Raw genomic sequence first — 13,413 nt, 5'->3', positions numbered from 1 at the left:
TAGCTGAAGTTGGAAGCCAAAGGACAGTTTCTGTACTCTGTAATTAACTGAGGCACCATCAGCCCTCCTAAGTGAAGAGCTGGATTAGTTTTCAATTTTAGCAGGAATATGGCAAACACAGGCAACATACTAGGTACTTGTAAAGCATTAAGATCTCAGGGTGGACTCATTTGGCCAGTGTTTTCTGCCATGTCCTCAATCACTGAGAGCAGAGCACCTCTGCCACTCTGATGCGTGAAGGGGAGAGGATCGATTGGGAATGTAGAGGTAATGACCTCTGTCGGGTGCAAGTCCCTTCATGGGAGTCTGTGCGTGCAGGGACCCACGGGGACACAGGCCCTGGGAGGGGGGCAGGAAGAAACCAGGGCAGTATGTGAGGAATCCTAGACTCTGCCAGCCAGATTTGTGTCCCCAAATCTAGGTCAAGAGTGCCTGTGACGGGCCCAGAGCACTGTGCAGGGAGCCCTCTCTGCGCACTGCCCACACTGCGTGACGATTGCCCCTTGCCACGTTTGTCTTCTCCATGGACTCCAAGCCCAGTGAGGACTTGGTGCCCAGCATGTAACAGCTTTTCAATATTTGATGAATAAAAACTGCTGCAAAAATACCTTAAGCATACCTTGATCTTACAGAACAATGTAGCAGAATGATCAGTTTGCCTGGCACTGGGCTTTCTGTGGTCGACGAGTGGGTATTAAGCATCTTTGCAGTCTCAATAAATGAGTCTTAGTTCATATGTATTATAGTACTGTACTCATGGTAAGAACTAAATATTTGTCAAATGAAGGCATAAATAAAAGAAGAATGATTTTTTTTTAAATCAGTGATAGCCAAACATAGTTAACTAATGTGGTTTTGATGGTATTTCTCCTTACTGTTATCCAATCCTTTGAGTTTATTCTGTGGAGAAGAAGCAGAGGCATGGTATTAAACAAATACCATAGTCACTAACAAGATACTCCATGATAAATATTTATAATATCATACACATGTTGGGAAAAAAAGAAAAGCTAATGAAATACAAGCAAAATATAAAAATAAGTAAACAGAAACCCATGTGGTGTGACTTTCTCACCCTTGGATGACATAGAAAACTATATAAGTGCCTCTGTAGATCAAAAAGTAAACAGTAGAGGGGGAAAAAGATCAATCAGTAAATAACCTCTGAAATATATTTAAAATATTTTTTCAGGGTTGAAACCCATTAATTTTATAGCATACAAAATGTGTTTCTTTTCTAAAGGTGTTGTCATTTTCCCTACCAACCAAATTAAGATCACTTTGTTACTATTTTTCTTAAAAATGCATGGTTTCCAGAATTAAATGTCAATTTAAGTTATATCTGAAACCACTGTTCCATTACTTATATACCAATTTCAGCCTCACTAAAAACCAGAATACTAATTTCCTGGAAATCTATCAAATAACTAATTTTGGGCATGCATTATTCTTAGTATATGTTCCAAAGAGTCTGCCCACCCTCTGAGTGTTTAAGAGTGCAAGTATACAAGCCTGCATATTTACACACACAGTCATAAGTGTGTAAAAATATGTGTATATTCATAGGCTACCTTAAGTAGCCAACCACCTAGACTCTTTAAGGGATATGTAAAAATGACTAAATGCCTTTAGTGTAGCCCTGGTGGATAAAAATCTATAGCATCAAAAGATGGAGAGCCCATTCTGGAAATGGCTATGGAGGTGATTAAGTTTTGAAATTACATGTCATGATGGCCATTCCAAACTGAGAGTATGTGAATAAGGAGAGAAAGCTAATGTGCTGACCAGCAGACCATGTTAAAAAACTCTGGAGTCAGAGCTCAGCCATGCAAACTCCACTCCCTCTCCCCACCCATCAAAATAGATTCACGACCTGTAGAAAACAGCCTGTTTTATATAAAAATGTTAGTGTGTAAAATGTGATGTGTAGTTTCAGAGTCCCTAAGGCGGTTTGACGTTGTAGTCAACACCGGCAACTCCTGCGGCGCACCTGAAGCCAAGCTGTATTGACTCCATCTTTCCCTTGGACCCTTCAGCTGCGAAGAGAGGGGGGGTCTGCTGCATGAGCAACAGCAGACCCTCCATATCACCCTGCCCAGGCTCTGTAGCTTCAGCTTCACTGGAGAGGACACTCCAGCGTCATCGCAAGATGTCGATCCAACACGGGAGGAGACAGATACCGTGTCACTCCCGAGTCGGACTGCACAGCCATTCTCGGCGGTGCAGATAGACTCTTAAGAAGCTACACCATCGTCTCTCGAGACGGACGGCTGCCGATATTCCGATAGTTTCAGTAATGATCATGAATTTGCAAACAAAAAGTGAAAGTTGCTATAGATCTGGAAGCTTTTATCATAGCACCAAATATTTTATTGGAGACAGATTATTCCAAAAATAAAGGATTAGAAAGGGAATTTTTGTTATGTCAGTGTCTTACAGATTTGACTTTGTTAATTACTGACAAAGAAAAACAGCGATTAAGTAGCATGATGTTATCATTTAAGTGAATAACGATATAAAGTGAGGAATATTTTAAAACAGGAATTAGTTGACAAATTGTATAGTTTAATTAGTGACTACAGAATCACATTAAAAACATTCATTTCCTCTCATTAAGGCATCTCTCCCTGACCATTCAACTCACCTTGGAGGTTACAGAACTCAAAATACACATAGCTACCAGATATGCAGATACATACACACATAGTCTTGTTCAGTGGTAACAAAGACCCATTTAATTCCAATCCTCTGAAGTAATTAATTTGGGGTCTTTTAAAAACCAGAATTCTGCAGAAGTAGGGTTCTTTTCACTTCTATACAATTAAATTCACAAGCCTTCACTGTCCCCACATGCCCCTCTCTGATAAGCTTTGTTCAGAACTGAAACTATGGAGAGCTGATCAGAATTTAATTCTATTGTTTCTAAGAAATGTATCCCATAGTTAGTCTTGTTGTTTCTCTCTAAAACAAAAAAATGTTGGGGACAGTTTAGGGCCTGAGCTAGACATGTTTTATTTTCTATAAATGGATTATAATCGCTGGGCAAAATAGAGGCAGAAAGGAAAAATGGTCCATATTGGATTTGAGAGGCCTGCTGTTTTCACCATTATCTTAGGTGCCAACTGCCGATTTGCATTGTTCTGTAATAATACCAGTTTAATAATTACAGAGACCAGGAATATAATATCCATGAAAACCAGAGACATTTTGCTAAAAGCAATATATCCAAACAGAAATCATAATACTGGAATTGTAATGGGAAAGAAAATGCTTTCTGGGACAACCTGTAGATGAAGTCTTTGGCAGACACAAATGTTTTTCTCACTTATAATCGTTGAGTGCAACCAGGTTTCAGGGAGTGGGAGAATCTTAGGTGCCTCTCTGCATAATAAAATTACAGGGAATTTCCCTTGTCCCCCACTGCGGTCAGAAGGCAGAATAACAACGGTTAGCACAACTCATTGTGATTGCAGAGAAACTCTTCAGATATTTGCTTTTAAAATGTAATGTCCTTGGGCGAATGAATACAGGCAGTTATTGACAGCTGTGATTTTATGAACTTACTCCTCTCCCTTGCAGGAAAAATAGACAAGCAGGGAGGAGAAGTTGTGTTAAATGAAGACCCTGCATGTATAATAAATGTTCATTTCATACATTTTTTTCAAGATGCATATTATCTTGAATTAATGGATGGCAAACTTTTAATTCACATATTGAAGTAACTGGCTAAAGGAAAGGAAAGATTTCAATATTTTTAAAATCAAATATTTGTTAAACACCTACTATTTTATGGACACTATTTTAATAGATATATGCTATATATTATATGGGTTCTAAACATCAGTCCCAAACCTCATGAAGATTATATGCTAGTGGTGGCAGAAAAGATGTCAACAAGCTATATTACAGTATAAGGCAGTGATTGATGCTGTGATGAAAAACTAGGGATTTGAGCTTCTGAGAATATGGCAAATACATGTAGCATTTTTTTCTCTACCATGCTTCCTTCCTCTCAAGGTAAAAGGTGATTAGAATTGATTTGGCCCTAAAATATTAATGGTTTCATATAGTATCCCTCTCTCCTTGTGTCATTTGTTTATCTGGAAAATATTTTTTAAAGTTGTGTTTTCAGACATTAATCTACATAAGAAAAACTTGGTTAGCTTATTTTTAAAAATGCAGATTTTTATTGATCAATCCAAAGATTATAATTTAATAAACCTTGGTAAAGTATCTGAGATGATTCTGATGCAAGTAGTTCTTTGTCCCTCTTTGAGAAGCAATTGCATCTAAGAATAGATAATTAATATTGGTTATCCACCTTGATATCAGACCTAACCAGTAAGGGTCTGAAGAACAATCATGCCTGAGACCAATTCATATCAGAGAGCTGCCTTGTTCAACACACGTAACTCTTGAACCCTTGAAATATTCATGGCCCAAACTGAGATGGGGTGAAAGTGCCAAACAAACATAGTTTATTAATAATTTTCATATTGATTACATGCAAAAATGATAATATGTTGGATATATTGGACTAAACAACATATTATTAAATTAATTTACCTTTTTAAACATTTTAATGTAGCTACTAGAAAATTTAAAATTATACATGTTGCTCACATAGTTGTACTGAATTGTGCTGTTATAGACCAATTATGAGCCCTTGTTTATTTAAAAATCTATGGAAAATGACTGCCCTGCCAGCCTGAACTTGCTTCCCAGGGTCATGTTACTGTGGCACATGTAGGTCATTCTCATATTTGCCTGGTCTTAGCCCCTGCATTCTCCAAACTGTGTCCTCTTCGCTTTCTGTGTTCTGTACCAGCTGCATGCAGGTTATTTGCTCTATCTATCCTTCTAAACAAGAATTCATTACTACTATTCTACAATCCTACTACTCCATCAAGCTCAGTGCAAATTTCATCCTCTTAAGAAACATTCCCATGTCCCTATAATATTTATTATATAAACTCTGTATTCATCAATATGATTCACTCAAAAATGATTGAAATGATGCAATGGTAATGTTTCCTATTATTGTGTACTGTAGAGCAACTAGCGATGTGATGTACAGAGGATATATGAAATCACTGACTACACTATTATTATAAAATGCATCACTAGAGATGGTGCTACATTGCAACTACAAATAAAATCAGGTTCCTTTACTTCATTAATCATCATTGCACTTGTAAAAAGAACATTTGATTAGAAGGAAAGTAACAAGGTCTGTGAATGAGAAGAAAAATACAACCTTAGAATCAGTGTTAAAACCGCAAAATATTCTCTAGTGAGTTTACTTGGAGGATAATTACAATAATAAAAAATATACTTAGAAACCATTAACATTTTCCAGGGTTGTGTTACAATATAGGTATATATAAACGATTGTGAATTTAGTAACTATGAACATGTGAAAAATTTTGGTTTATTGATTAAAGAGAGTATTTATATTCATGCATATTATTTGAGATTTACAATATACAGGTTATTCTTGAAAATACTTCAACATAGAATAAAACAGGGACTTGTTACTTATTTACTAAGATGATATAATCAAATAATAATCAAATCCAACATTAACAATCAAAATAATTCTCCTTTCTGGCTCCCTAGTCAATTTTTTTTGAGACTTTTTAATCTTTGCCTAGAACCTCTTCTGTTAATTCAGGTTTCCTCCTTTCTTCCTCAACCCAATACACCCCCCCCACACACACACACAGAAATCAACCCTTGTAGTAGGCTATCTTAAAATAAGGAAAATTGCCTTAATATCAAAAGATCTTAGAAATCATATGTGCAATGACTTCTGCACAGGTAGGCGATTTGTGATTTTATTTTATTTTTATGTTGATTGTTAATTAGGGTGAAGCAAGGACCTGCCTTTTTCAACTTAAAAGCCATTGCTTGCTTTTCATTGTCTGTGAATCGAGCAACAGCATGAATGTCAAAGAGACAGCTGTTGGTAGATCCTCCTGCCACGTGTTTTAATTTTTAACTGTTTTTTCCTTGTGAGCCGGTGGTGCATTTCCATATGCTAGAACATCTCCTTGTAAGCTTTCCTCATGTAAAGTCAGGCAGTTTATTAACTGATTGGTGGTGGTCAGGAGTGAGGGCAGGGATGGGTCAGGACCTTTGAGAAGAGGCTGGGTTCTAAATCATCCTTGCTTCTGTTCTCCACTGAGTTTACTCAAATCTCTACAGGGGGCGAATGCTACACCACAATAATTCTTATGTGAAGAAAGACTCTAAATGTCTGGATTGAGTGCTCAACTTTTGCAAGTATAATTATTCCTTTGAGAAAATTGGCCTTGACGACTTCTCTCTGTCAAATATTCTGCTATAAAATAGTGAATACTCCAGAGCTAACATCATGACTTCCACAATACTATGAGGAAAAGATCTTTGAATACAGTAGGACTGAAGAAGTACTTTGGTAGAATTATGTTCAGGAGATTGTGGGAACAGAAGGGGAGGGGCATTTAAACCAGTTTTCCCAAAGGAAGCGTCAGTTGAGCTACCGGGTTAAAGAAAGAAGATGCGCTCAGTTGCTCTCAGTTTGTTCTCGGAGGGTTCAGATACCACTTTATTTAAATGTTTAAGGGTTATAGCCTGACTGATATTAATTAATATGTATAAAAAGACAAAAACAACAGGTAATATTTTGCTAAAGACAAGCAGAAAAGTGAAGTAAATAATCAGAGAAAGGAATAGCAGTTCAGTCAGCCATCTGAGGCAACTGACGAAAAATTCATTCCATTGGTTACTCAGTATAATTCAATATTCCCCGGGTGAGAGACCAAAGTCAACCACAGAGCAGAGTACACTGAGTGAAAAGGCTACCATGTTCCCAGATCCTCAGAATGAATTTGATTAACTGCAAAGAATTTTCTTAAGTCTCTAGAGAAAAAGCAATATGCATCCATATATTTTGAAAAAAGAAAAGGTATTTGTAACTACAAAATAATCATAAAAGTAGTCCTCGTTAGTAAAATGTTATTCTTTATGATGGTTTTACAGTTCTGTACTATACTTACTTTTCATTGCAGAGAGGTATAAAGGCAGGTGGTGGAGTATTTTGACATTTTTAGTCCATGTGGTCTCTGAAGTGCCTAATCCCTGCTATGACAGGAAGGTATGTTTATTCTGTAACAAATCTTAGAAAATATTTAACCAGCACTCAAATGAGTAGAGCCAAGAAAATCCAAATACCAGGACTGCTGGCAAGTACTGAGTGAATAAATTTCTCTGCATTTGTGGATCTGTACAGTAAAAAGAATATAAAATCCTTGGTAACAGTGGATATGCCTGGGTGACTTATAATCTATTTACATATAGTCTCATATATTCCATGTTTTGTGAAATAGGTATATGTTTTATTTATTATTTATTTATTTATTATTTTATTTATTTATTTATTTTTTTAGGTTTTTCAATTACATGTCCCCTTTTCCCCCAATTTCTCTCCCCCACCCAACCCACCCCCTCTCCCGCAATCATATCCCTCCCTGTTGTCCATGTCCATGAGTCATTTATACACGTTCTTTGACTAAACCCTTCCCTTACTTATCCCCCTTCTCTCCCTCCCCCCTCCCCCCTATTGACTGCTATTCTGTTCCTTGTCCTATTTAGTTCATTTGTTTGTGTTGCTCTTTAGTTTCCTGTATTGGGTGATATCATAAGGTATTTTTCTTTCTTTGCCTGGCTTATTTCACTAAGCATAATTCTCTCTAGTTCCATCCATGTTGTCACAAATGGCAGGAGTTTCTTCTTTCTCTCTGCTGCATAGTATTCCATTGTGTAAATGTACCATGGTTTTTTGATCCACTCATCTACAGATGGGCACTTAGGCTGTTTCCAGTACTTAGCTATTGTAAACAGGGCTGCTATGAACATAGGTATGCATAAATTCTTTTGAATTAGTGTTTTAGGATTTTTCTGGTATAATCCTAGCAGTGGAATCGGTGGTTCAAAAGGCAGTTCCATTTTTAGTTTTTTGAGGTAATTCCATACTGTTTTCCATAGTGGCTGCACCAGTCTGCATTCCCACCAACAGTGCAGTAGGGTTCCCGTTTCTCCACATCCTCGCCAGCACTTGTTGTTTGTTGATTTGTTTGTTGATTTCTTTCTTCAATGTTATGTAATTTTCAGAGTACAGGTCTTTTATCACTTTGGTTTACTCCTAGATACTTTATTTTTCTTGTTGTTATAGTAAATGATATTTTCTTTTTTGTCTCTGTCTCTATTTTATTGTTGGTGTACAGCAATGCCTTAGATTTCTGTATATTTATTTTGTACCCTGCTATTTTGCCAAATTCACTTATTATATCGAGTAGTCTTTTAGTGGAGTTTATAGGGTTTTCTAGGTATACTATCATGTCATCTGCATATAGTGATAGTTTTATTTCTTCTTTCACTATTTGGATGCCTTTTATTTCTTTTTTTCTTTTTTTTCTTTTTTGACTGATAGCTGTGGCTAGGACTTCCAGCACCATGTTGAATAGAAGTGGAGAGAGTGGACATCCTTGTCTAGTTCCTGATTTCAGGGGGAATGCTTTCAGTTTTTGTTCATTGAGTATGATGTTGGCTTCAGGCTTCTCATATACAGCCTTAATTATGTTAAGGTATGCTCCCTCTGTTCCCATTTTGCTGAGTCTCTTCATCATAAATGGGTGTTGTACTTTATCAAATGCTTTTTCTGCATCTATTGATATGATCATGTGATTTTTGTCTTTTATTTTGTTTAGGTGATGTATCATATTTATTGATTTGCGAATATTAAACCATCCTTGCATCCCTGGGATGAATCCCACTTGATCGTGGTGTATGATCTTTTTGATGTATTGCTGGATCCTGTTTGCCAATATTTTATTGAGGATTTTAGCATCTATGTTCATCAGCGATATTGGCCTGTAGTTTTCTTTCTTTGTTGTGTCTTAACCTGGTTTTGGGATTAGGGTAATACTGGCTTCATAGAAAGAGTTTGGGATTTTTCCCTCTTCTTGGATTTTTTGGAATAGATTGAGGAGGGTAGGAGTTAGTTCTTCCTTAAATGTTTTGTAAAATTCGCCTGTGAAGCCGTCAGGTCCAGGGCTTTTGTGTGCTGGGAGATTTTTAATTACTGTTTCAATTTCCTTCTTTGTTATTTGTCTGTTGAGACTTTCTACTTCTTCTTGATTCAGTTTTGGAAGGTTATATGTATCTAGAAATCTGTCCATTTCTACTAGGTTGTCAAATTTCTTGCCATACAGTTGTTTGTAGTAATTTCTCACTATCATTTGTATTTCTTTGGTATTAGTCGTGATTTCTCCTCTTTCATTTCTGATTTTGTTTATCTGGGTCTTCTCTCTTTTTTTCTTGATGAGCCTGGCTAGAGGCTTGTCAATTTTGTTTGTTTTTCCGAAGAACCAGCTCCTAGTTTTGTTGATATTTTAGATTGTTTGTTTAGTTTCTATGTCAGTTAATTCTGCTCTGATCTTGATGATTTCCTTCCTTCTTCTTGCCTTGGGCTTTGTTTGTTGTTGTTGTTCTAGTTCTTGTAGCTTTAGAATTAGATTTTTTATTTGAGATTCTTCTGTCCTTTTCTGATATGCTTGTATTGCTATGAACCTCCCTCTTAGGACAACTTTTGCTGTGCTCCATAGGTTTTGGGCTGTTGTGTGTTCATTGTCATTAGTTTCCAGAAATTTCTTGATTTGTTCTTTGATGTCATTGTTAACCCATTCATTATTTAATAGCATGTTATTCATTCTCCATGAGTTTGGGTGTCTTTGATTTTTTTCTCTGTGGTTGCTTTCAAGGCATTGTGGTCTGAGAAGATGCTTGATATGATTTCAATTTTCTTGAATTTGTTTAGGCTTGTTTTGTGTCCTATCATGTGGTCTATCTTTGAAAATGTCCCATGTGCATTTGAAAAGAATGTATATTTTGCTTCTTTGGGGTGAAAAGTTTTATATATATCAGTTAAGTCCATGTGGTTTAGTGTGTTGTTCAATGCCTGTATATCCTTGGTGTTTCTTTGCTTCGATGATCTGTCTGTTGTTGATAATGGAGTGTTGAAGTCCACTACTCTGAGTGTACTGTTGTTAATATCCTTCTTGTGGTCTTCTAGTATTTTCTTTATATATTTGGGTGCTCCTATGTTGGGTGCATATATGTTTATCAGTGTTATATCTTCTTGACGGATTGTTCCTTTAAGTATTATGAAATGTCCTTCTTTGTCTTTTTATTGCACTTGCTTTGAAATCCATTTTGTTTGATATGAGGACTGCTACGCCAGCGTTTTTTTCAGGTCTGTTTGCTTGGAATATTTTTTTATATCCCTTTACTTTCAGTCTGTGTAAATCTTTTGTTTTGAGGTGTGTTTCTTGTAGACAGCAAATATGTGGGTCCTGTTTTCTTATCCATTCCATTACCCTATGTCTTTTAATTGGAGCATTTAATCCATTTACATTTAAGGTTATAATTGACATGTATTTTTTCATTTCCCTTTGTACCTCTGTTCCTCTTCTCTTTTTTTTTTTTTTCTTCTTCTTCTTTTTTCTTAGAACATTCCCTTTAGCATCTCTTGCAATGCTGGTTTGGTGGAGATGTATTCTTTTAGTCTTCCTTTGTCTGAGAAACTCCTTATTTTACCTTCCATTTTGAATGAGAGCCTTGGTGGGTAGAGTATTCTTGGTTGTAGGCCTTTGTTTTTCATTGCTTGAAATATTTTTGACCATTCCCTTTTGGCTTCTAGTGTTTCTGTTGAGAAATCAGTCAATAGCCTTATCGGAGCTCCCTTGTATGTTATTTGCTGTTTTTCTCTTGCTGCTTTTAGGATTCTCTCTTTGTCTTGGAATGTTGCCATTCTAACTATGATGTGCCTTGGAGTGGGTTTTTTTTGGTTCCTCTATATTGGAACACTCTGTGCTCCTGGACTTGCATAACTTTTTCTCTCATCAGGTTGGGAAAATTATCTGTCACTATTTCTCCTATCAGTTTTTCTATTCCTTGTTCTTCTGATCCCTCTTTAATTGCAGTGACTGATATTGTTCTTCCTTATGCTATCGTGTAATTCCCTTATTTCTTCTTTGTACTTTTTCAATCTCTTTTTCATTTTGCTGTATGGTCTGGCAATTTTTTTCTACATTATCTTCTAACTCAGTAATCTGATCCTCTGCTTCGTTTAGTCTGGTTTTGACTGATTCTACTGTGTTTTTCAGTTCAGAGATTGAATTTTTCATTTCTTCCTGGTTCTTGTTGATGGTTTCTATGTCTTTTTTTATGCTGGTGTAGTTCTCTGCTAGTTCCTTGTAATTTTCTTGGTGCTGTTGGTAACTTCCTTGGAGGTTGTCATAGCTGTTTTTAAGGTTGTCGATTATATTGAGCTTCTTCACCACCATTGTTTTGAATTCTATGTCTGACATTTTGGCTATGTCTATTTCATCTACCTCTCTTTCTGGGGATTCCTTTTTAATTTTCATTGAGAGGTTGTTTCTGCATCTTACCATGTTGAATTTTTCTTGTTTGTTTTTATTTTTTGGATTTGTTTGCTTTGACTTCCCACCTTTGTGGTACGAGATTCTTTATGGTAGATCTGGGGGTTTCAGTGGTGCAGTCTCTTTGATCTCCTGAGCCTTATGTTCTTGGGTTACCCTTTATGTTGTTTGTTTATGCTTTCTGGTTATATTTCAGATGGTCTTTGGTAAGATCTTCCTTCTGGCTAGTTGATTGAGAGTCACTCTATCCACTTTGTCTTGAGTTCTTCTGTTGAGATGCTTTAAAAACATAAACACACAGTCCAGGTAGGAGACCCACACCCTCAAAAATATCCCCCACCCTCTATCCCGCTATCATCAGCCAATGAACCAGTATTAATATAAATGTAGAGAGATTAGAGCTTTTATACTATAGGAAGAATAGATAAGAGTTGTTTTTAGGGTGGAGAAATATGATTTTTGAGAGAGGGGATGATAGATTAATAATAGTTGAGACTATGCAAGACAGCAGGTAATATTTACATTTTATGTTAATAACAATAGAAGAAAAGGATGGAAAAATGCAGAATATAGTAAGAAAGTGGGATTGTATAGTATTGGATTCATATAGTAGTTATATTCTATTTATTTAGAGTGAAAGGAAGGGTAAACTAGACATGGAAACAAATAAACAATGATTAAAGAGGAAGGATGAGAAGGAGAGATTGTATGAAACAATTTAAAGATATAGTTTTTTTGTTTGTTTGTTTCCTTTCCTCTCTTCTCTTCCTTTTTCCCTTTTTTCAGGAAGGAAAAAAAAAAAGGAATGTTTTTATTCAGTTCAGCCTTCATGTGTCGTCTTCTTTTTCTGAGTTTCCAGCTGGTTTAATGTGGCAGGTCAGAGGTTCTTGTTCCTTGCAACAGCATTGTACGCCTGCCCACAGTGGCTGGCACTGAGTGCTCCCTTGGCGCCCATTGGAGCCAGCCAAGGTGCCTTTGCGCTCACACCCCAGCACGCGCATGGCAGCCTGAGAGCTCGCCTTGGGCCTGCAGAGCCGTGCTCCGGGAGCTCGTCTCTCGCCTCCCAGGGCGAGGTCCCAGACACTTGGGCACAGTGGAAGTGAGCAATTGGCGCCTATTGAAGCCGGCTGAGGTGTTTCCACACCCGCATGCCATCTGCATGCAAGACGGCCTGAGAGCTAGCCTCAGTCCCGGGCAGCCACGCTCTGGGAGTTGGTCTCTCGCCTCTTAGGGTGGGGCCGCGGACACTTGTGCTCAGTGGAAGTGAGCGTCTGTGAGTCGATGCCACCCGCTGTTCGGGCGCCGCAGCCGCCCGCCTTCCCTCACCTGTCTGGGCGGGCACGAGCAGAGCCTGCGCTAGTGGTCTGCTTTCCGGCCTGGGGCCCGGCACCCACGGGAGCTGTCTAGGGGTGTCTGTGCACGGTCCTCTGCATGTTCAGTGGGCCCTCCCTGTGCCCGTTTGGGCACTGATCTTATGTCCGTTGGGGAGTGTCTGAGGGACGCCTGGACTCATGGCCCCGTGCACCTGGGTCAGTGAGTGAGGGCACTTCCCTGTGCGCCCCCGCAACCCAAGGGGAAGGTTGGGGAGTGGATGAGTGCACCACTGCGCCTGCGCTCCTCCAGAACGGCCTACCACCCCCAAACTTTCCTCCCCTCTCCACCGTCCACTAGAGAAAAATACAAAGGAGAGTTATGTTCTCACTTGCCCGGCAGCACACTGTCTCTTGTCCTTGAGCACCAATGCCACCTGGTCGAGTCCTGTCTCTGCCAGCGGGCAGAGATCCGCTCTCCTCCCGACTCCTCTCCGGGGCAGCCTGTGGTCGCCAAAAAGCCTTTGTGTGCTTCCCGCCGCAGCTCGGGCAGCCGCCCCAGTCAGAAATCCCATTTCATCCCCTTTTCCTTCTCTATCCTCACTAAACAGGTTGTTCCC

At 38.3% G+C, this 13,413-nt stretch overlaps 1 protein-coding gene across 1 annotated transcript in view; it reads left to right on the top strand.

Annotated features, from left to right (window-relative positions):
* Positions 1-13,413, top strand: part of LRRTM4 (leucine rich repeat transmembrane neuronal 4) — an 805,389-nt gene that overhangs the window by 68,035 nt on the left and 723,941 nt on the right. The window lies entirely within an intron of this gene.

This window comes from Furipterus horrens, unplaced genomic scaffold (genome assembly GCF_987537825.1).
Source record: "Furipterus horrens unplaced genomic scaffold, mFurHor1.1.pri manual_scaffold_6, whole genome shotgun sequence".
NCBI classification, from domain to species: domain Eukaryota; kingdom Metazoa; phylum Chordata; class Mammalia; order Chiroptera; family Furipteridae; genus Furipterus; species Furipterus horrens.
Note: the sequence above shows the minus strand (reverse complement) of the source record. Positions and strands in the feature narration are given on the sequence as shown.